The 26,059-nt window shown below is 36.6% G+C and overlaps 1 protein-coding gene across 2 annotated transcripts in view; it reads right to left on the reverse strand.

Annotated features, from left to right (window-relative positions):
• SMPD3 (sphingomyelin phosphodiesterase 3) overlaps positions 1-26,059 on the reverse strand; it is a 119,015-nt gene that overhangs the window by 45,648 nt on the left and 47,308 nt on the right. The window lies entirely within an intron of this gene.

Genomic DNA, 26,059 nt, shown 5'->3' on the forward strand with positions numbered 1-26,059 from the left:
AAACAAACAACAAAAAAAAAAAAACAAACCAACCAACCAACCACAAAATGCCAAAATCCAGACCCCTCTGCACTCTTGACTTTTAAATCTGAGCAAGAATATTTTGCTTACTGATTTTTAAATTATTTCAGTATAATACATTGGTAGACCAAAGTACACTAATTCTCTCTTATTTTAATTTCCTGTTACAGAGTAAGGCATTAGAAAAGACAGCTAGCAATACACGATTTTTTTTTTTTAAATATCCCGTCCCATCAGTTTGTACTTGGTCTAAGAGAACACGTGTTGCCATCTTTACATAAAGCATGGCTGAATTTTGCTCAGATATTACAAAGCTATTAATCTCAAATATTCACAAATGCAATATTTAAAAACCACAAAATCTGTTTGGTGATTTTTCTTAAGACCACTTCTAAAAGCAGAGAGAAGTTTTTGCGCAGGTTTATTCTAGGAAGCCTCATGCCATGTTACAACTACAAAACACATGACAGAACAGTGGTGCAGACCTATTTCAACTCTTCAGTGTCTACAATGGAGTAATATGCCACTCTTGGTTAGACTGGCTATCTACAACAGCAAGTTATACCTAACAAGACCCATGTCAAGAATCCACTTACTATTTAACTACATTATTCCACTTCTACACGTTTGCAGAGACAACCTGCAGCATTTTTTGAAGTGTGTTTGCCACCAAAATACCATCCTCAAAAAAAAAAAAAATCATCTAAATTCGCAGAAGAATGCAAAACAGAAGGACTGCAATATGTATCCCACTCATCCTAAAACTTACTTCACTTTTTATTAAGCACTGGGTTATACAGACAATGCTGATCTTCCTCTTTCCCTTCCAAGACATCCTGACAAACTGGGAAACACGCTCAGTATGTTCTGGACGCCTTACTGTTACAGCACAGGAAGCAATGTGCAGTCACAAAGCAGCCTTTGAAGTCTACTAACACTGCCTGGTAAGAACCAGGTTTCTGGCACTCTCCACTAAATTGCCTAAGAGTCTCCCATATTTTCTGTTGGCAGAACAGATCCTGGCTCACGTCTGGATGCTTCCAATGTTCAGGTTCCATGTTTCAGAGACTGCTACTCCACGTACATCACTGTGGTTTTGTGCATGAGTTGGGTGAGGATTTGGTAGAACAAAATGAATGCAAAATTTGAGGGTGCTGTGGGGGACACAGCGGTTAGGGAGAAGACAATCTTATTTCTGAGCCAAAAGATTGTATATCTCTGTGGAAAAACAAGAATAAAGGGAAATCTCATTTTTGTAGCATGAACAAAATTATGTTTAATCCATAACAACCTAAAATATCAAAATTGTGTTGTTGTTACTCAAAGTGGTTCATGTTTAGAAAAGAAACAGGAGAAGCTATACTAAGTACAGAACGTTCTAGAACTTCTACCACTAAATCAGAGAGTGGCATAAACCAGTAAAAGAACCTGACAAGAATTTCAAAGGAAAAAGAACAATGAATAAGTTAAAATGAGCTGCTACTTTATTTGGGTATGCATATCTGCACACAAAGTTCACCTTACTATTCTGTAGACTTCTACTTTCCTTAAAAATACAGTAACGGTTTATGGTTTTTCTGTTTTTAAATGCACTTGTAAAGATCAGGAAAATCTACAGATGTTTCATTTTACACCCCTGACCCCCTTTTTTTAATTACTCTTGCAACTGCAACAAAATCAGCAAGTTTTCTACTCCCAGAACAAGCAGGAGGGACAGAGTAGTTTATTTACATATTTAAAAGGAATCCCTGCAGTGTTCTCGTGTGATCACCAACAGATAATGCACACTAGATGCCTCTCTTAGCCATCAGCAGAAAAAAGATTTGTTTAAATATTTAATATGCTTTTAAAAATTTCTACTGAGTCAAACTATTACCAGTTTTTTCATTGTGACTGAAAGTAAAATGTTTAATTGAAACAGCTGTTAATAAATAACTAGAAGCTGTGCACACGAATGCATGGTATTTCCAGATTACATTTTCATGCATGATATTTCTTACATAATATTTCCCACATACCAGAATATAAGACAAGCCTAAATAAGATCTCAATCCAAATAACAAGACTTTAGAGAACCAGAAGCATTGACTCCAAAACAGACCTGGGCCTATCTCCAATATAAGCAACTTGATCTCAGTATTACATTTAGGATGCAAAGCAAGCAGCCTAGATCCTCACAGCTGCTTTTACTCAGTCAGGTAAGCTTTACTGTGCAACTGTTTAACAAGACAATGAGATACAACAAATAAATACTGTTATTCTAGGGGAGGGGTGTACATTAAGATTTGGTCAAAACATGATCAGAAAAACAAAAAAGGGGCATTTTTTTTTCTTTACCAGATCTCTGATGCATATTCATAGTGCAAGCAACTAATTTTAGCTTCAAAAAGGTTGGTTTTAGTAATCTCTATACAGCCAGTTCTACCATGGCAATTTAAATGGGACCTTGGGTTTACAAAGCCTGCATCGATGTATTTGTCAAGTTTGTTCCATTCCCTGAACTAACTGTCCAGTCCGTTTTTTTCAAAGAGCACCCTCAGATGTGGACAATACCTGTATAAATTATGAGGGTAATAAAAGTGCTAAGTAGTATAACATTCACACGGCAGAAATACATTCCTAAAAACTTCACTTGTTGTTACTAGAAAAGCAGGCCTTTGTATCGAAGTGCCAAATGCTGTGATCTTTGAAGTGAAGCTCTTCAGCACTGAAATGAAACTCATATTCTGGAGTAAGTTTGCATTATATCCTGCAAGTAACAGGACAGTTGTCAAACAAAAATGTTTAAGTCATGAAATTTCTCATACTTTTAATCTCCTTGGCTTTGAGTTATCTGATCCCCATTACATACCTGAAGTTGTCACATACAAATATCTGAGAGTCTTGTGTTTTGAATAGTACAGCTTCAGTGATGAAACAGCAAATGTTTTGTTTTTTTTTTTAAAGTGATCTTTATTAGCTATTAGTTGCATTTCTAGCTCTGCTAACTGCCCCATGCCTATGCTACCCTTTGCAGAACATACATTTACTTGAGTACTGCAGGTAGAGTCACCGTTTGTTGGCCATGGCTTGTATTCCTATACTGCCTTCAACAGGACTACTCACAGAGGTAAATTTGCATTAGTGGAGCAAATGAATACTGGCAAAGTATCAGAGAACTGTTAGGGAGAATAACATTATTTATATAATTCTATTATGTACCCCAAGTTTTGCAAAATTTGAAGTGATATAGAGGGAGCATACTGTTTCTTACGTAATTCATCCTGATCACTTAAATAGTTTCTTAAAACAGCATCCCCTGGATGCCTGCTTTTGAAGTGTTTAACGAGGTATACATAAAGAGGGTAATAATTATAATGGGGGTGTAATGAGCTTCACTATCAACAGGAGTCAAAGTACAGTAGATTTTTATCTCAGATAATTATTGCTATGAGCAGTAAACGCGCCAGCAAATCTGAAGAAATAAAGCCTTTGGATTACCTCTAGTGAAGGGAATTCACAAAAGAGAACTTTAATTTTTATTCTTAATTTGTTATATGAATCTGACAGGTGTTAAGCTGATAAATCAAGAGACCAGAAGCCTCATGTATTGACACAGAGCTATATAGAAGAACACACAGAACTTCAAATTCCAGTGTGTCTTGGCTACAGGTAACAAGAAACCACTTGTGTCTATGTAATTAAATGTCAAACTTCCTGCACCAAAAGGACAACTCATTGTAATATGATCAAGAGAAATAGCAGTCTGCTACTCACAGCTAAGGCAGTTATCACAGAGATACCAGGGAGCAGCTTAATTCACAAGCTACATAGTTACCCTAAAATGACTGACCTTTTCCTAGGGAAGAGAAGACATTTATTTACAAGCCACACTCATTTACTCTTAAACCCTACAGCCAAAACAACCAAAACCCTAACTACTGCTGATTCATTTTGTACTAAGTGTTGTCAAGCTGGTCAGGGCCTGGACTTAGATCACTGAACTCACACAGGACACTGAAAGCAGATACCACCGGCTGCTTACACCATTCTGGTTAACAGGATTTGTGATCTGTTTTGATGGGAAATACTACTGGGCAATAGCCATAAGGCCAATACACGCAAGATCAAGCCATTTCATCCTTCCAAAACAAAAAAACCTCCTATACTAAAATAAAAAAGTTTGTGTTCTGGTTTTTTTTTTTTTTGTTCTATATTCCATTTTTCCCAATGAACAGTTTTTCATTTGTATCTCAGACTGTCTTATGAATTTAAAGAAGTAATTTTGTAGCTGAGATCAAGATTACTCTCAAGTTATTATCCTGAAACTGAGAATTACAACTGACTTGGCTAAGGCAAAGAAGCCCAACTGGTAGGCAGTGAAGACAGTAAGACTTTGCTGCTCACTCAGCTGATAACACAACTTGATTTTCAGTATTATGACAAATTGACAACTCACATCGGTCAATTTGAGAGCTCCAGCCTAATCTCGTAAAGCTATTGCTGGTAAACCACAAACCTGTCAAGGTTCCTTCACATGCTGCCTGGCATATTAATTATGCCATCGTTATACCATGTTTTTAAGTACACAGTTGATACATGTATCAATGAAATTACAAGGAACTGACAGAAGAAAGGAAGGTATGAATACAAGCTAAGTAGACTCTAAGCAAATTCATTTAAGTTCCGAGAAACACTCCTCCAGTATGGAAGAAGTTCTTTCAAGTCAACTGTTACTTAAATGCTGGTTTGCTCATTATTCTTTTTCTATATCCCAGGATTTTCTGTGCTGCAACATTATCTGAAAACAAACAAAGCATAACAACAGCAAATAAAAGCCCTAATTCTATGTTTGTGAATGTTTCTCAGAAGCCAAATAGCTGCCTTGTTTTACCACATTCATCCCTCTTTTCAATTGCAAGCACTCTGACAAACAAGTTTTGAGGAAACAACTGCTTCTGTAATCAACATTGAACTCTACAGGCAAATGTGTATTGGCTGATCCCTGTGTTAGGCCTCTAATAAGCTATTTACATTCACCAGCTACATTACAGCTACTTGCTATAGTTATATAACACATAGTTATACGTTACATTTATATAACAAGCATGCACTGGAAACTGAAGTATTTGTTCTTAGTTAGGACCCACTTTCGAAAGTTCATTGCTGAGTTCACCTACAATGGCTCATACCCACAGATCTACACAACTGATTTGCAACAAGTCATTCAGCCAGGTCTAAATCTTTTTCAGACTGTAGGTGTGGCTTTTCAAGCATGCCATTCTAAACACTAAATCTCCAGTCAGCTACAATCAGTGTCAGCCTCTGAAGAAACTCTCATCATCTACTTGTGTCAGCCGTGTGAAAAAAGTACTTTGAAGCAAAATTTAACTTGGTAGAGGAAAAAAAGATCAGGAACCTCCAACTTTGCATTACTCTAACAGCACATATGCTGATTAACTTATAGGACAGAGTTCAACTCAAAACATTACTGTGTTGCGCTCATTAGAACATTTGGAAAGTTCAAATTACAGAAAGGTTTATGGGCTTTCTGGGGGCAAGCTTCTATAAGTAATAAAAAAAATTAAAATAATTTTTTTTCTGACCTCCTGCCCACACATGTACCTCCTAAGCAACCTCCCAGTGAGACTCAGAACAAGATCTTCTTTTGTAATCTTGGGATATGCTTGAAACAGTATGTTTGAAAATGCAGATTAATACTCATCAGTACTGTGTTAGATTTTAAAATAAATGTCAGAGTAAAGGACTTGAATAATACTGAGGGCAAAATACTCACTTTCCCTTTTATTACTATGCAGAAAAGGTGATGCCACCTGCAAATTAAGTTAATACCACAGCAGGTGAATGCCAGCTTCTGTCACCAGGACATGGATGTCAGATGCCACAAACCCCTCCAAGAGAGATCTCCTATTACTGACCTTTTCTTCCTTAATTTCACTGCATTTCAAAAAAGGCATGTTAAAAGCAACAATAGAAAGGCTAACAGAGTAACATGCAGAGAAGTCAAGCAGAATTAAATTTAGACACCCTGTACGTATCATCTGCAAGTCCGAACACAAGGAAGCACTGAGGTGAACAACTCAATCCTTACTCCACTGTGGTTTTGAAGTCTAAATGGACAGGGATGACTCATATGATTCTGAATTAAGAATTCACCTATAAAAACTTAGGCCTTAGTATGCAGTACCACAAATAGAAATAAAAAGTTGCCCTCAAAGTGTATGGAAGGCTTTATAAATTAATCCAGCGATTATATTCCACTGTGTAGAATGACCCTTTCTTAAATCCCATTACTGAAAGAATCATACACATGGCCCCTTGCTGACACGAACACATCTCAGTATTAGATTTTAAAGTATACTGATCCAAAGACAGAACATCGTGTTTACCTTTGTGGATGTACTCCTGACTGGGAATGGGACATCTGAAAACAAATGACTTCTGCAAGCATACATTTGGCACAAAGAACCACTTTTACTACAAACATACAAACTTCTGGCTTTATTCGGAGGGCGGAGCGATGGCACATTTTATATTGTGAAAGCTTAGAACGCCACTGATTCGATTGTGTCATCTTGCTGAATAAAGTAAGAGTTCAGTGTCCAATTGCTTTAAATAATTACCAGGAAAAGTGCATTTTTTCAAAAGAGTATAATCTCTGAGATTGTATGGCTGGGATAATCAGAACAATCACCAAACCATGCATACTTTCATTACCAACTGTACTGATATCTTGGTTGTTTTGTACTTCAATGGACTAACTTTTATTTTTTAAATTCGGTCATCTCTCCAAGTTACAATGTAAAGAGAGCTCCAGTTAGTTCTCCTCTAATTATACCTTTACCTGCTTTTACAAAATATACAATGCTTTGTGTTAAAATACCATCAGCAGAAGAATCAAAACAGAATTATATCATCATTAAGTAATTTTTATGGTATGTAAAAATCGTATTCCCTTACAAGCTAACTAACAAACTACAGTCTGCAGCATGTTTCCCAGACTAGTCAAACCATCACATATCAAACTATCACTGTCATCCTCATACACACCAATTCTTAAAAACAAAATCCATTTGTATTCTGAATACCCTCAGTCTGAACTCTGAGTTACCTATAAAAGAGCTGGTCTCTGTCTGAAACAACACACTTGAGACTTCCCAGAAAACACAACATACAGTAGCAGTCATCAGCTGTAACTCTAGCAACCAGAGGGAGGTTGAGGAACAGTTGAAGAGGATTATTTGATATTGTGCCTCATATGAGGAGGCTGCAAGCTGATGAGGTTTAACTACTGTAATTTCAGTTTCACATGGTGAGGCTAGGACAGACTTTATGCTTTAATTCAATGAAAAAAAAAAAAAAGTCTTATTTATAAATTGATAATCTAGGCAATGTTCCCATCAAATACTCAAAGTAATCACAATGCGTGATATGTGACTTAACTTTCTGTTTTGCTTTATGATACAAACTTGTTAGCCCTAGTTTTTAGTGATTTAGTACCACTGGACATATTTGTCCCCACTTCTTTTTCCCTATGGTCTGTGACCCCATCTTTGTCCCCATTTCTTTTTCCCTATGGTCTGTGACCCCGTCTTTCTTTCCTTTAGAAAACTCCTTTGAATCACTTCTACTTCTTCATATTTGAGGGAGTATAACTGTATTATTATTATTACTGTTACTACTACTTCTTTATGGAAATTCCCAAAACAGGAACAGGTAAGGTATACCTACACAAAAAGGATCATCACCAACAAAAGACCTTCCCATTCACAATTCACACAGTAAGAAACCCAAATCTTACAATGTGCCTTCTTTTTTCCTCTGCTTAACATTTTCTGTTTCACAGTTTTCTTTTAATGCACACAGACATGTAAGTACTGCTAACACATCTTGTTTCTACTCTTCCATAGTTACACAGCATACTACTGGTTTCAAGGCAGCGCTTTTACCTACTTTTAGATTTAAAACCCTACCTTCAAGACATGCTAAATTAGAGACAAATATTACAGGAATGAACCAGAGATGTGTCTCTTGTCACTAGCTTTTATCTCAAAGAGATGGTGGTATTGATGGAATTAAATACTAACTGAACTGTCAGGACATGATTAAAGGGTGACCTCTGCAACAGCCTGGCACTGTAGTTCTAAATAACTTGTATTACCTTTTTTAATTGCATCAGGAGGATAAACTTGATGACCAGAGTAACTATCAGGTTATGGCAGCCAATACAGGACAAAACACTGACTCACAAACTTCTAGACATGCTTCACCATTTCTGACATCTCTGTATCATTCATGGCCCCAACTGAAATGCTGTCCTGTCTTTGTCTCCCTGTCACTGCACAACACAAGCAGCTGAGACAGGGTGATCCAGAAACTGCTGTGCAGTGGTTGCTGGGGGACACAAAGCAAAGCGCATTCCTGCTCCTACACCCGTCACCTGCCTCTAGGCGAGCTCTTGGACCTCTGTGTGTACCTCCTCATTCACTGCCCAATTTCTGACTCCCAGTTGACTTACCTGCTTGAGTTCTGGGCTGTATTAGACCTTGAATTTAGGCACAGCTTATTAGGGAGGCACCCCTCTGATCAGGAGCCCAATGAGCTAGTGAACCTGCAACCAGTCAGCTTATCAGAAGACAAGCTCCTCTCTGAAAACAGACAATTTCATTTTTTGAGGAAACAATCAGCTGTGTAATGCTAGTCAAGCAACTTTCTCCACTGAGATCACTTAACTTTCTTGCCCTGTGTCTTACTCCTTCACACAGTAAGATTGTAGGAGTGCGGTAGCTGTCTACCTTGGTGTCCTTGATTGACAAATTATTATTCACTGTGTAAGACTTCCCATCATATATTTAAAAATATATATTTCATACTCATCACACTAAAAACTGATGCATTTTCACCAACATAATTAATGTTTGTTGTATTATCACTCAAATAAGTATATACAGTTGGGGTTTGAGAACAACACTCAGCTCTAAAATAGCACTCTTCATCCACAGATCAGTGCAAATGCAGCTGGTAGTTCGGCTTCTGTGAACAGGTCATCAGCATGACTAGCATATTAACATCTCAGCCAAGAAGCAACACTTAGAGGCATTCTTTTAAAGGTTAATGAAATGGCTCAATATGTACTTCAGCAGTGATTATTTCCAAGAAACTGGTTAAAGGCAAATGGGCCTCACTTGAATTTTAATTCAAATTAAAATTTTAATCTGAACAGTTAATATAGGTGTTGGCTGATTGTTATGAATATATGCGTGCTGCCGATCCTGTTGTAACCTGCTTAGATTCGTTCAAATTAATTGCGCATGGTGTTACTGATTAAATTCCCTGGAAAAGAACACAATACTCATATATAATGACTAATTCTCTCAGCTTATTGATTCTAAGTTCAGAATCATTATGTCAGTATAAATGCAGAATGAAAGACAGATGCTGTACTTGGTTCACTGAGAAAGCTCATAGAACCTATAAGTTTTTACCACTGAACTTGCACACTGTTGTTATCTACTTAATTTTACATGGATCTGGCCACCTACCAAAATAAATTTCTGACAAAACAAATACATATATACACCCCCAAAATCCATTTGAAATCATTCAGCATATCAGTGTTAGTCACTGTAAAGATCCACACTGAGTCCTCCAATAAACTGTCACTGCAAACAGATCGAAGAGCATCAGTTTCAAAGACATAAAGACTAAGGGAAAGAACAGGTTCATCAGGCAGCCTACCTGCTGCTACACAAAAGCTACAATTATCTTTCAGATTTCTTCAGCTAGGCTTTATGTCTCTTGAAGTATAATCTTCATCTTTTCAGTCTGAAATCTTTGAGGGCTTCTCAGAAATGCATCCCCAGAAAGATCAGACCCTTGATGTAGAACTGCATCATTCCTTCCAGGTAACTGAACCCTCATTCACCAGTTCCTCTGCAAAGCGAAGCAGCCAGCACTTCAGCTACAAGAAGAGTTGAGACCGCTGTGTAAATACAGAGACCCAGAACAACTCTTTCAAAATTAATACTTTCTAATTGCACATGGGAATGTAGAAAACAGAAGAAAGAATTAAAAATGAGCAACTCTTACAAATTCTTCCTGTATCTCACGGAGGGGAAACATAAATGTTACAGCCAACTTGTCCTAGCCTCATCATCTTTTAAGGAGAAGGGTTCTGTCTGCTGGAGGGTACCTCTTGGTAATTTCTGGGGATTTTATTTTTAACCAAAGGAGGTTTGTTGCAACTAAGTCTGCTGAAACTCCTCAACTCATATCTGGTATCACACCCCGAGATACTAGAGATAAAATTTAAAGCACTGTTAGCACTCAGCACAGTCTACTAGGTGTTGGCAAAGGGATTATTTAAAGCTATTCCTTGTCTCTTGCAGACATAAAATGTGAACTTAGCAAGAGATAACCCTTTGAATGCAAACAGCAAAGCAACATGAAACAAACAACAGTATGGAAGCAAGCAATATTGTTTTCATAAAAATAATGCAAGAAGCTCCCAACAAATACTAGTACTTTGCTTAACCGGCATGATTGCTGCCTATCTTTCACAAGAACAATAATTTTACAATATCACTCGGACATTCTGTACTAACTGCTATTTAGCATTTTTAAAATTGTTCAGTAGTGTGCATTGTTTCTCCTATTTGTTTGTTTATGTGCCTGCACTGGAAACACTCAGTAGAATTTTACTCCTATAGTACAGTTTTTAAAATAGATGTAGGCCACCAAATTCGTCAGGCACAATTTGCCCTTAGTGCAGCCATGCTGGCTGTCACCAGTCACCTCCTTACTTTCCATGTGCCCCAGCATAGCTTCCAGGAGGATCTGCTCCATGACCTTGCTGGGCACAGAGGTAAGACTGATTGGCATATAGTTCCCCAGGTCCGCAGGAAAGAACTGGTGGATTTACTGCAGTGCATATGTGCATGTTTAATACTGCCAGACCATCCTTCTCCATAATATTATTTTTTTCACTCAAGGTCAAAGTATTTTTACTTTATTATAAAAAATCTTCCTAAAAACAAAAGAAAATAATTAAAAGTAATCACAGATAATATGAAAATAATGAAAAATACCTGAAAACCAGCATGAATTTATCTCTCTACTGTGTATAGAGATCCCAATGGAGAAAGGGCCAAGGAAAAGGAAATTCCCTCACGCATAAATCTCTTCTGGAGATTAATTCAATATAGTATGTGTCCCTGTGGATTAAGAAACTCCAAAAGCATTAAGTATACATTCACCTGTTCATTTTCTCCAAAATGTGGAAAAAAGGTGTCTTTCAAAAGACACTAAGACACAAGAATCTCACTCTTTTGAACTCGTTAAGGAACTAAACAACTGACTGTCCCCTTCATGGCTCTGAAAATGTCATCCTATTAAAATCAACTTAAGTGCTACTGTAATGGATGCTGATCTGCATAATGTTATAGTAACACGTGCAGTTTCTTTCTCTAAACAAGAGATGCTGTTTTTCCAAATTAACTTGAAATCAACCCACTAAAAATTGCTTACAATGAATAGCTGCATTACTAGGCTGTCTTTTCATTATTGTTAGTTTACAGTCATCTTGAAGATAAAGATAATTTATACTATGAAATTAAATATTCCTTGTAGCTCAGAATGACAGAGCTGTGCTTTGGAAAGCCACTCTTCGATAGCCTTGATGTCACTTCCAAACTGGTAGGAGGTTTATACACAGTCTGTATGCCAAATAGTGGTTCATTTTTGCTTTCAGAAATGCAGTTGGCAAAAAATTCTCAAGCCTTCTGAATCCTGTTCTTAGTTAATTTTAAGTGCTTTCTTTTTTCTTGCAATTTGTATGCAATTCATTACACTTTAGCTTTTCTTCTTCGCCATGATAAAACCTGAAACAGTAGTTCACTTTCTTCTTAATTAAAAATATTTTTTACTTTGTTTTAAGGTTTTGTTAAGTACTCTATTATATTTGGTGAGGGAGGATACATGAAAAAAAAAAAAAACCAAATTCTGTGGACCTTTCTGCACCTGCTCTGTTTCTGTGTTGCCTGCAATTGTGAGGACTTTGTATTTGATAACCCAGATGGTCCCTTCTATTCTTACATTCCTTAAAAAGGACATTAAGTACTGTAAACTGATGCCACATGGCATACAAAAACCACAAAATTCACAAAATTCTTTAAAACGTCATGCAGTTATTGAGCAAGTTTTAGTCCCATTAATGAAGTTTCAGTAAATGAAAAATACCATTTTCAAATGCATTTTGTATTAACAAGCTCTGAAATCAGAAAATTAAGCTAGGTCTGCTACTAAACAGCAAAGGCATAAATGCAGCATATGCCTCTCCCAGATCTGCAGCAGAAGTAAAATCATTGAAATTAAAATGTTTGAAAATATATGCAATCCTGCCAATACAAAAAAGTAACATTTTTTTTGGACATCATGATCCTAAAAATAGTCATCAAGATGTCATTTTGTGTGGAGATGAGTATTTGACAAATATAGGAAGAATAACCCTCCATCACTATTATTATGATCTACATCTTGTCCTCAAAGGTTTTACACCTTTTTGCAGCCATAGCTGTCTTTTCATGACATGTCAATATGCCAGCAAGCATAGTGAGATCCTGACCTCACAGGAACCTCTTACATGTCATGCAATGTAAGGGAACAGCACAACCGATTTTGTATTAGGAAACTGAGTTTGTAGTGCAAGAGTAGCATTTGCTCCTGAGCATATTCTAATCATTCATGGAAGTTATGCTGGTAATGTGTAGCTCAAGACTGACAAGAACTTCCAGACAGATAACCCTGAATACACAAAAACAACATTAATACATGATGCCAACATAAGTAACTTCAATAGGGATCCCAGCCAACACGAATTAAAAGCTAGGAATAAGCTAGTGAGGAAACGTATGAAGAAAAGCACCAAATCCAGTTTGCAATACAGATACACACTGGAAAATGTAAGATACATTTATGTAACAGTCAACAAGGAATTAAAGCACTGCTCTCTGTTAGGCATCTCTTTCACGATACACTGCTCACAACTCATCCTGTTCAGGGATCCATATCAGGTATCCAAACATTCATTATGGCCTCCTTATTACTAAGAATGCATTTGAGAAAGCTTAAGTTTGTTTGTAAGCAAGCAGCTATTAAATTAAGAATGTCTGTCCCAAAATTGTAAAATCAGTATGAAGTTTTATCAAAGGCTTTCCAACTGAAAAGCCTTTCTAAATCACCTTTCTTTTCACACGAGGGATTTTTAAAAGGCTAGAAAAACAGTTTTGTGCTCAAATGCCTTTACAAATGTATTTGATAGAAAGCCACCAGGGAAGTCATTCAGTGTTACGGCTTTGACTTTTTCCAAAACTACAAATCAGTGTTTTGTTCCTCCTCTACAAAAAGAAGAATCTAGATTTATGCAGTTTCTTGGAATTAAGAATGAAACATACCCCTCCTCACACACAAAGCACTGAAGGTGGGATTTTCTGGTCTCCTTAGAAGTCAGTAGCTCAAATAAGACTCCATCTTTACCTCGCCGGGCTCAGAGAACTTAACTCTTATGCCAGCTTGTAACAGTGGTAACAACCCTATCTCTCCCTCTCAGATGCAGGCTGACCTACTTCATCAAGATCAGTAAAAAAAATTTAAAATAAATAAATAATAATTTAAAAGAGGGAACACAACAAATTCTTGAAAAGTATCTGCAATAAATGATAGTGGAAAGAAACCACAGCAATAAGCAAGAAAAGCTTTGCAACAGGAAAAAAATTCTTCACATACTTACATGGGAAAGAAAGCACCAGTCTGTCACACCCACTGTGAGCAGCTGCTTAAGAATAATTACACACTGTTTGGATCACTTTTTCCCCCTAAATTTGCTCACTAGAATACTGACTGATGTCCAGTGACTGGTCTACAAAGGGATTTACAAGGTTGCCTTCCTGTAACTCAGTAATGTATGGTAAAACAATCAGTAACACTTTCAAATTTGAAATGCTCCTGCTATGCAAACCTCTGAAAACACTGACAGAGAAAAAACATTCGTACAGCTTCTGCTACCTAAAGGATGACCTGGATGAAGCATGCATCATATGTATAAAACAATCCACTGAATAATTTTACAGGATGTAGAAAGATTGCTTTCCTGTCATCACCAGAAAAAAAGCACAAGTGCTTAAGAACTTTTATTAAAAGCCAAATAATCCAAGATGTGACAAAAAGACATGTGCCTGAAACAAGTATTTAGGAACATAAGTCCTTACTGAGGGTCTTAAATCGACTGTCTATGCCTAAATGAGAAAACAGCATGACAATGAAGAATCAAACTGCACAGTTTTGTAGAAATGTACTGGTTTGATTTTTGCAAATTAGTATTATTGTCCAGTTGGCTCACAGTTTTGAAATTAAAGCTGTTATGAAAAAAAATATACTTCTGAAAAAAGTATCTTGTGAAGAATAGTCCTGTAAGACACTCCCAAGCATTTCAGGAGATTTTCAGTAGAAACATTAATTTGCAAGAGAACTTTTAATTTTTAGGTAAGTGCTTCTAACTATTGGGGCAAGCAATGATATGCAAGCCTTAAGGATCTTAACTCAACTGTGGATCTCTATACTAGAGAAATGTGTATATGCAGACATCAAAGTTTATGTTACCAGATATTAGTTCTCTCTTTGGGTAAACTAATTTTTATATAAAAAGGGAAATGCAAATTTTATATCAACTGAGTTAGTAGAGAAGAATTTATTTTCAAGGTTTAGTCTCGCCTTTGGACTGAGACCAAATATCATTTGCAATAGATACGGACGTTATCCCAAAATCCATTGTCAGCCTTTCAAAACTGATCCACTTCACTCTTCAAGGTCACTACTGAATTGGAAACATTTTACAGTAATCACCTTTATTAAAAAAAAAAAAAAAAAAAAATCTGTTCCATTCATACCAGTCATCACTTGCCAGCTGAGCTATGTTAAGCAAGACCATTTTCAAAATTATTTACTGAAATCAGTTTTTGGAAGCAGAAGTGGATCCTCATAGGGTGCTAGGAATATAGTTGCTAACATGCTTAACTACCATGTAACACAAATGCAAGCACGTCTAACAGGTTATTTGGAATCTTATGAGGCCAGGAGGCTTTAAGAAAGGAGAACTTGCAACATTTTTACTGGGAAAAAGAAAATGTCTAGAGAAAACACTAGGTCAGTCCATCCTTCTCTTCACATGTATAAATAAAAGTTATACATGTATGCTTTTACTTTTTACATGGAATATATATAAATATATATGTATTTATATAGATATAATACATGTATGTACACACACAAATACGTATTTATCCACATACACATACCTTCCCTATCTTTTCATTTGCAAACCCTCCAAAACAATTTAAAAGACTGATCCAGGAAAATGCTTTTTCTTTTTTATTTCCTTCTGATTTAAACCTGTTAACACAACCCTTTTGGATAGCTTGAATTTATTCTGTAGACTAAATCTACAGCCAGATGATGATTTTTCAAGTAGAGTTCCCCCCCCCCCAAAAATCTCGATGAACTGTTAAAGTGCACACTAATGAGGACTCTGTAGAGAACTATCTTTCAAAGGAGTATTTAACTCACAATGATCAGAGTACATATTCCAACTATAAGCACTGTTTTTAAAATGGGTATTCCAGCTGCTTTAAAGATCAGCTTTCATTTACATGAAAGTGTGAACTATTCCTCAAAATTATGCTTCATTAAAATGAGGTTTGCACAGAATAATAGTAATTATACAGAAAGTACACAAGCTTGGGAGAAATCTTGTTTTTAAAACTGTATGAAAAGAAAGAAGTAATGTGTCTGACACTACCTTTTTGTGATATTCATCTGCTTTACAATGGCAGTTCTTGCAGCATATGAGAGTGATGAAGAATCTGAGTACAAGATCATTATCACACTGCTGCCACATCTTTCCTTAATTTTTTTTTTTAATAGTATTTTGCCCTGCTTTCTATGTTCTGAGATATACTGTGTTCTTTTACCTAATTATAGGAATGCAATGAGTTGCAATTCATTTTCATATCTTAGTCTCTTACGCATGCTCTCAGAAGGGTATCTAAACTCTGGTGCTCTAAAGCTGTATTACTCTATCACCTAAAGCACTGCATGGGGATGTGAGTACGGGGGAAGAATGATAGATGAAAGATTTTCTAAGGATGTCCTGGAAAGGTAAAGAAACTGGATGTGATTTAACAAAAAACTTCTATTCTTATAGAATGGAATGGCTTTCAGGTATCTTTAGCTACCATCCCAAAAGCTACCTTTAAAGTTCAGAATTCAGAATAACTGATAACATAAGCAAGAAACTAGCTAGAACTAGCTGTTCGAAGATACTCGGTTTCTTGGTTAAAACTCTGACAGTCATCTCATAAGGTTGCAGAAAACTGTGCCACTCTGTTGGCCTTCACAGGCTTGTTCATCCATTGCAGACAGGTGTCGGTACACCTTCAGTGAAATCACTCACAGTGAAATCACTCACAGTGAAATCACTCACAGTGAAATCACTCACAGAAAGATGAAAGCAGAAAGCAAAATCCCCTATTTTGGAAAGAGTAGAGATTTTACCAAAGCAGCAGCAGTCAGATACACAGGGAGATGGCAGGTCCCTGTTTCCCCATCACTAAACAACAAGGCGATAGGAACAAAGCTGTAACAACATGGTTCTCCAAAATACATCCACATCACAACTCTTACCTGGTCATATTTTGGGAGGATTCTTATTTAAGGCTGCTAGCAAGTTTTTGCTTCATTTACCCAACCGCACTTACCCTGACAGGCTAGGATAAGGGTGAGAGAACCAGCAAGTATACAGGTCAACTTAAAAGTATTACTTACTATCTAAATACTGACTTCAACTGCACAAGGTATTTCCTATTGCATATATAAACTAAGTAACATTTGTATTATTAGGGTATGTGTTATTGAAGTCAAAGCTTTACTCTCAGACATATAGGTAAGAACCATCTGCTAAGTTTGGAGCCGTCACATTGTAACTCAAGATTTGAACTTGCGTCTAACACTTCACTAGTAGCTTTTCACATTCTTAGTTGCAATTTTCAAAAATTCACTGTCTTCTCCTATCATATCTGTTCTTCATATATTATATTAAGTTGGTGCTCTAAATAGTTTAGGCAAGTGGTTATATAGAAAGAAAATTATGCTTTTATAAGTGTCTTTAAAATATGAACTACTCAAATATAACCAAAAAAAAAAATAGAAAGGTGATTCATGTAGTACAAGCCTGCTATCTGTCCACATACTTAGAAAGAAAACTGATATATTTGTGAATGGGTGAGGAAGGAGCGTTAGGAAGATGAACTTGAAGAATTTTTCTAACAGGCACTCTGCATATGATTACCTACTTACCACATCATCCTTTGTTTTTATATACACTAAGTAACTATTTGTGCTGTTTCCCTTTACCATTCCCAAGGATTGACATAGTCCCACATGAAAATGTGCTCCACTGGGGATGTTATGATCCCCTATCTTTATATGCAAGTCTTTTACAGAAAACATTTTTAAATCTCCTCCAGTTATATTCCATAATCTCTGAACCTACAGAAGTGTGCTATAAGCACCTCTCTGCCTCCTGATGTCGGTTCTATCCACCAGTCTTCATATCCTTTTATTTACAGATCAAAACTTGTCTGCTATTTTGTGCCATTAGATTCAGAGAGCCTTGTCATATAGTCATGCCAAATATAATACCAAATGAGCACTCTAAGACTCATGTCTTCTCGTGTCGTAAAAAGATTCCAAAACCCCAAACCTGTAACACTGCAGTACTGTCATCAGTTTTCTTACACCGGTGCATGTATTTCCAGACACACACGTACCTAATTGAAACAGCAAAAGACCTGATATTTTTCTGACTTACTCTCATCTTAACCCAATGTATTGTGTTCATTTTAAAATCCTCATTTGGAAATTTTCAGGATTTATCTTTTATCTTTGAAGTAGCATTTATTTTCTCGATGAGAGGAAAGAGAGAAAATCATTATTCTGCTTTTTCCAGTGATCAATAATCTTTCCTGTCTTGCAAGAAGTTGACTTACCAGAAGCTAACAATTCTAGAGCTTGTTACTCCCTTATAAACTTTTGTTACTTCGGTTTCTCACCTTACCAATGCCATTAGACTTAATGCATCAGTCTTAAGCATATCTTGAGATTACAGAAAATTTGCTGCTTTCCTTAACAAAAGTGAACTTCACTTTCCCCCAAAAGTGAACTATTTACACCTATCTGAAATGGCAAAAAATTACATCAACGCAAATCCTGGATTGCAGGAGTTTATCCTCTTTAAACACCAGGAGAGTGGGTTGACACAACTACACCAAAGGCTGTAATCAGGACAAAGCCTCTGACTTCCTTCCTCGCAAAGGAAGTGGGTAAAAGCAGAAATTGTAACCATTTTACATACATTGATAGTTTCCCCCAGTGCTGCACAACAGCTCTAGAACAAAGAGCAGTTTAGCTCCCCCAGGCCGAGCAGAACTAGGGGCACAACTGACACAGGGCTCAAAGTTTTGACCACTTTGTCACCCAAGTTTCATGTACAATGGAATGGACTGCATGTAAGTTCTATACCCTGAACAATTAAAATCTACATTTGGTATTCAAAAAAACATTTATCTGCAGTAAGACTTTTCCCATTAAGTTAGATAATTTTGACACTTTTAAAGAAAAATTTCATCTTCTTTCCAGCATATTCATTCCAATATTAGCTCCTTCCTCACCACAATGTAAACTAAAAAAATCCTGTTAGTAGTTATAGCATGTTTACCAATACTTGCCAGTTTGTTAGGGTTCAAGTGAAATATGGAAAGCACTAGAGAACGTAAGAGTTTACTCCAAACAATGGTATTGGCAGATTTTCTCAGCATCATGGCTGAGACTTTCAACAAGTTTAAAAAAAAAAAAAAGCAAAGGAAGATAACAAAGTCCAATATCTAGGGGAGATCCTACAGCTGCAGAAACTAAAACCTGGATTTGAATTCTTGAACTTAGTGGTTGACAAAACATGTCTTTGTATGACACTGTCCTGCTTACACCCATCACTCAAGACTTGCCACAGACTGTCTAGAATCCTCTGATAAAAATAATGCCCACCAGAGTCAATTTATATGACTATAGTCACCACAGAATGGCAAAGCAATGCTGGTACATATACCATTGAAAATGAAGAGTTAAAAAATTAGGTACCTGCAAGGTATGTGTTACAGGTTGTTTTCCAAAATGTAGAAAAACATACTTCTATTTACTGACTGCAAGAATAAGCACCCAGTGACCTACACAGATCTTTGTATTATTCACCTAGTTTTACAAACAAATAAGGCAGAAAGAGGAAATTTTTTGTTTACATACAGATTTCTGATTCTCCAGTTCAATAAAAATCATTAAACATTTATTGATTCCTCCACCTCTACTTTAGTGATTTACAGACAGGATCAAACTGTTAAAAATTTCACCTACTTATACTGAGTACGAAAGACTTTGGGAAAAAGCTCAGCACGTTTCCAAGATCAATTGATAAGTGCTTTCAGAATCCAGCAGCAAAAATCAGGAATGTTGACAAGAACACTCCAATCAGAGTGCTAATGGAACACACATTGCCATCACAGGACAGACAAAAGAGGTTCAATGCTATTATTATTTGTTATTACTAAACGCTGCATGCCTGGATGCCCATTTGTGCACGCAAATGCTTGCACAGCATAAGCTTCAAGGAAAAGAAAGCTACAAGATTATAAGCAAAAAACTGTAACATAATGCATAAACAAATAAAGGAGAAAAATCCCACAGTGTAAGCGCTCCTGGGTAGCTTACAAAATAACAGACCTGAAATAAAACCCTTGGTTAGACTTTTCAGCTCAAATGTTTTCTTTTCTTTCAAAGGTCACCAGCATAGACTTCCACTTTCTACACATTCATGCTGAAGTGTTTTAGAGTAGAGAATCCCTAAGCAAAACAGAATGTCTGATAACATCTCTTGCATACCTCTTAGTCTTTTTATGATTAAGACAACATAGGTGATTGTATGTGAACTGCTCATCTCCTTACACTGACCATGTTGCATTCTGCATCCCTTTATCTCATCAGCTGTCCCATCCAAATTTAGTGTTACTCTTAATGCCACTATTTTTTCATTTTTTATATATTTCCTTCTCTCTTTCTCCATTACAATCACTCATACTTAATTTAGCTATTGCTGTAGATTTTGATGGATTGTTATATAAAGCTCCAGTTTACTAAGTTTATTATGTAAATATACTGTGAATAACAAACACACTGAAATTACTTGTATGTTAGGACAAACCCTGCCCAAAATGTCAATGGATTATGTTGATACTGTTATATATCAATTTTTTCAAGATGAGATGCATTAACATTATTTTACTTTTTGAATACTGTGACTACACTCACTCTTCATAGCTAAACATTCAACAGCATTATTGTAAAACAGCATTAGAGTGACAATTACATAAAATTTCCAAGTACTCTGACAACTAACATTACCAAAATGAAATTTTAAGTCTGACATTAAGACAACACCTCTCAAGAAGAAACAATAAATAATTAATTTGAAGAATTTGTAGTTCTTCATTAAGTACAGATATCTCATTACCAGTACCAACATCAACATAAGACATTCAGACAGTTAAGACTTTTTTCATTTTGTCAATAGCTAACAAGATCTGCTACCAAGGCTGAACCAACCAGCTTTCCTACTAGCAAAAGGAAGGAATCAAGGAGCACTGAGACCTGTCAAGCGGGGTCACAGGAAACCTCGGAACTACTTTCCTCTGGTCTCAGAAATTACAAGCACATTACAGAGGTCTTAATTATTTCCTCAGACATAGTGTTCAACTCCAGCTTTTTTGCTTGGGCAGTAAGGTAAATTTTATTCTTAGATTTTAGAATTGCATGGGGATACTCAACAGATTTTACTAGCATCTTGGGAAGTCCTAATCATACAACTCTGCTGCACTGGCTTTAAATATTCAAAGAGACTCCTATGAGAGTAACCCACTGCCAGTTTAAAGGAACTGGTAACATCTTTACTATAATCCCTACCACCAGCATTGGACTATGATCAACTTTGTCCAGCTCTTTTTTAGCCCATTCTTTGACTGAGATTTTCTCCTTCACTCTTCCTTTGCAAATCAAGGCTTATTTAGTAACATACAATCTCCATTTTAAGTACCTTTTTCAGCATTTAAGCCTGAAAGCAGCTCAGCACATAAAGATTAGCACAGGAGCACACACTAGGATCAAGCTGCAAACATCAAGGTTCTGGTCTTTATTTGACAAACAAATCCACTACAGGAAAAGTCAAGCGACAATCTTCTGAGAACATTCCTGAAGGAAATGGGAGTGGATAAGGGGTACCCCATGCTAAAGAGAAGGCATCTGTTTATTAACTAGATGTTGTAATATGCTTTCTGTTTTTACAGTGCACTTAGAGTTAATATTTATGAGGCACACTTTCAATCAGGTGGTTAATTTCCGCATTCAGACAATCTGATGTGTTTTAATTCAGAGGCATGTCTTCACTTACACATCAGAATACCAAGCTCATTTCCTGTGTAGTGGAAGGTAGATAAAGGTAGTGCATAGAGTTAGCACTTAAATCCTGTTTCCAGGTGTTCTGCCTGACAATGCATGATGTAAAGATTAAAGTATCCTCTGTGAGCTTATTTCCTGTGATTCACAATTAAAAGCTTTGCGATAACCACTCGTTAGGGCTAAAAATTTCAGATTAATTTCAGGTACACATGACTCATCTAGCTCTCGTGTCCTCCTGGTGCCTGGCTTCTTCCCATTAAAGTAACTGCAAAAGTTGCATTACTCTCTACAGAAAGTAAATTTATACATATTGTTTTACAAAGTTATTACATTTGAGGCCTGCTCATTTCACTAGCTAATAAGACTAAATGAAAGTTTTTTTGAAAAACAGTCTTCCCTCCAAGCTGGGTCACAAATGTAATAGCAGAGTTCTTTTTAACATAATGGCAGCAGGCATTCAAGAATAACGTCACACAGTCATTCCACAAGGCAACAGAAGTTTCATTTGAGTTCCAGCTGCAAAATTTGGCCTTAAACAATTCAGTTGTTAAAAGACCAATAGACCAACGTTGATGATGTAAGATTAGAGCCAAAGGCTTCTCTGCTTACACGAAAAATTCTGCAAAGTTGATATGCGCTTATGGATTTCTTCATTAAGTGATCAGTTCTTTACATTTATACAGTTGATCAATACACAATCCCTACAGGGTACAACCTAAAAAATATAAGCTGCTCAAGGAAACTCTATAAAAATAAGAAAAGGTAAGTTTTAGTAACTTACAGATCCAGATCCCTCCTCTCAGTTTAATTAATTCATACATTTTACAAGAAAGGATTGAGGCTATGAAAATCTTTGTTAAGTCAGAATTACAACCACTGGGCTTTCACAGTCAAATTTTGTGGACAAGTAAGGAGCCAGCCTCAACTGCTCAACAAATTCTTACATCATATGGAGTCACAGGAAGTCTGACTGTATCCATCAGACTTATATCCAAGACAGACAATTAGGTGCATCACACAAAACATATATAGTGGCCTTCTAGTACTTAAAGGGGGCTACAGGAAAGGTGGGGTGGGACTCTTGATCAGGGAGTGTAGGGATAGCATGAGGGGTAATGGTTTTCAACCGAGATTAGATTTAGATTAAAGGAAGACATTCTTCCCTGTGAGGGTGGCGAGGCGCTGGCCCAGGGTGCCCAGAGCAGCTGTGGCTGCCCCCTCCCTGGAAGGGTTCAAGGCCAGGTTGGACGGGGCTGGGAGCACCCTGGGCTGGGGAAAAGTGTCCTGGCCTGTGGCAGGAGGGCTGGAACTAAATAGTCTTCGAGGTCCCTTCCAACCCAAACCATTCTATGATTTTATGGTTCCGTAATCTATCATTTTAAAAAAAAACAAACCAAAACAAAAACAAAACAAAGCACCAAATAACCCAAACAAACAAAAAAACTAGAGTCCATCATCTGTTTATTGTTTCTATGTCTGTACTATGTGTCAATGTAACAGCTGTTATGCAGCAGCTCCTAATTAGATTTTCTGCAGTCATCACCCTTTCCATAGTTTAGCCTCATTAACACAATGCTTGTAGATGTCAAGAACAACTTCATTGAGCTTGGTGCAATATAAAGACTTAAATACGTGAAGCTCTGGCTGCCATCTCAGAAGAACACTCCCAGAAGAAACCACTGGTTGACAGGAAAGAGCCAGATGTGTTAGTATCTTAATTATCTTTAAACTTCAACTCATGAGTCTCCAGTACACAGCTGCACCCAGTAGATCTAAACCACAATCCACATGTTTTGGTTTGATAAGCTTCTATCTACTACCAGACCAGATTTTTAAACTTTGCTGCAATATATACTAATCTCTTTTATAATTCCACATAACTAACAGTAATAGATTTAGTTACCTTTTTGTCTGAGATCTTATGTTTTAGCTGCATTTTCAATGTTTACCAATAAGCACTGACGAAGTGCACTTGCTGCTGTGCTGAACATTTCCTAGTGTAACTGTGGTCTGGGAGGAAGGAAACCTCATTGGGACATTATATAAGCGCAGTTACCATTAATTTCATTCTTTTGCTTTATGCCTTTAACAAAAAATCAGTATGCAAAAACATTGCAATTTAGATATTTTTGATTAGTTGCTACTGAGTTAAAGACTGTTTTCTTTAATATGACCAAAGAAAAATCTAAACAGACTATGAAATTTTGGAGCTGTGTGAGCTTTACAGTGCTTTCAGTCTAAATCCTCAAACTGGCATTTCTAGTGCACAAAGTAACCTCTCAGAGACTTGAAAAAGTGTTAGCAAAATATCCCACAGAATTTCCACTAACATAAGCAATCCATAGTTTTCCAAGAAAGTTCAAGTAAGTAAACCTGGCAAGCTCACCATGTCATAAGCAGCTCTGCCGGTACTTTGCAAGTATTTGTGAGTGGAGGACTGAGAAACAGTAAAGCAGCAGAAAAAAAAAAAAAAAAAAAAAAAAGCCAAACCTGAGCTGTTTAACTGATAGAAAAGATTTGCTTCAAGTAAGTTTGTGAAGGAATTAAAAGGTGCTTTCCAAAGCAGTCACTAAATCAAAATATTCAAACAGGACAACACTGTAGAATTGTAACATATAATTCTAATCAAGGTTTGCAAAGGCCTTAGAGACTTATGACCTGCTTAAAAACTTACTGCAAATGATACTCCCTAATATCCTGTCATCTCCCCCAGCCCAGAAAGCACAAACACAGGGTGGGAGAGAACAGAGTATGAAACAGTGCTCCTTTCTTGAATCTAAGGATGGAGTACTTGTGTAGAGTGAGGAATAAGCTACAACTCCAAAGGAGGATGCAGCGTTAGGTAAACACATCTAGAATATTAAGAAAAAAGAGGTTTGTCATTGATATTTGACAAATCCCTAAAGATCAGCTGTAGGTAAATGTAGAAAAATCACATATAAGGACAGAAACACACTTAAAGTAAATTTTGCCCTGCACGACTGTCCCATGTGTTAGTTTTGCTAGTGGTCCTCTTGTAAAACATTTTGCTTATCCCCATATTTCCACTACAAATAGACTGTGAAGGTCCAAAGTAAATAAGAACAGAGCACAACAACAACATTACAGGGACAACTAGATGGCAGGCAGATTTTGAGTCAGAAGTCAGTATTCCTTCATCATTTCACATCCATTTTATAATGCATTTTTCATGGAATTTACTATACACTGTATGTTTTGAAATGCCAAGTTCTCTCACACTCCACAAAAGTAGGAAACTGTAGCATACACACAGAGGGGGAAGGGAACAACAGAAAGATCAGATTAATGCATAACACTATCATTATATTTTACCATTTGTATGCTTAAAGTACATGAAAGCTTCAAATAGTACACAGCCACACGGAAAGGCACCTCCCTACCTATCACACAGAGCTGAATTTCACAGCATCCATCTCTGTGGCGCTACACCCCAGGGAGCAGTGTCGTCATGGTAACTGCAGGCTCTCTGGCTTTCTTCTTTTTCCTATTAACAGTCACGGGAGTTTTTTGTTAGCTCCAGGATCAAGTAAATTTAGACTGATAGCACTGTTTATTTGGAGCAAAAAGGACAAGAGGGGGTTTGTCTGAAAACACAACCAATCCTGCAGGAGGGAGTAGCAGAAGCACAGTTTAGATTGAAAAAAAAAAAAAAAAAAAAAAAAAGAAAAACTTAAGGAGAAGTTATATGTGGCTGTACGCTTCAAAACAGTGTCAGAAAGAATATGCATCAAAAACTTTTTCAATCTGACTAGAGTCACATTACAGACAAAATGGGCTGAATTTCATTTTTACTCTGCTGCCTTCATTATCAATTTCAGTAGAAAAGCAGCGTGGTCAGAATTAAAAAAAAGTCTTTAAAAGATAGTTCAGTTCATTTAAAAATTATTTTTGTAGATGAGGATGTTTTTCAAGTAAGTTTGACCCTGAGTTACCTTAATAGCCATGATATTTGTAGATCCTTTTTTATATACAGGAAAAATGTCAGTTTTAACATTTTCAATACAAAGAAAAGAATGCCTCAGATCACGCTTCCATTACTTTTATCACAGAAGCGTAACTTGCAGACTAATGGCACACTACATTCTATAAGACTATCAGAAAAAAGGTCTCAAAATCACAATGCATACAGCTTAACCTTACCCGTAACAGTGTCTCAAGGATTCCCTCAGTGACCAAGTGAATGATTTCCTATTAGTGTTGCCCCTTCCTACACTCCATTTGCACAATATACAATAATTTGACCCAGAATCAGGTGATGCATAACAAATAGTAAAAGAATTCATTAGACAATGCTTGTAGTGGATACGCTGTGGAGATAAGGGGCTATAATATATCCCTGTGACAAGTACAGAGGAAATTAAGTAATCTTGTAAATCTATAGATTTATGTATCTTTCTCTTTTATACAT

The sequence above is a fragment of the Tyto alba genome, unplaced genomic scaffold, assembly GCF_018691265.1.
Source record: "Tyto alba isolate M040663 unplaced genomic scaffold, T.alba_DEE_v4.0 Super-Scaffold_26, whole genome shotgun sequence".
NCBI lineage: Eukaryota > Metazoa > Chordata > Aves > Strigiformes > Tytonidae > Tyto > Tyto alba.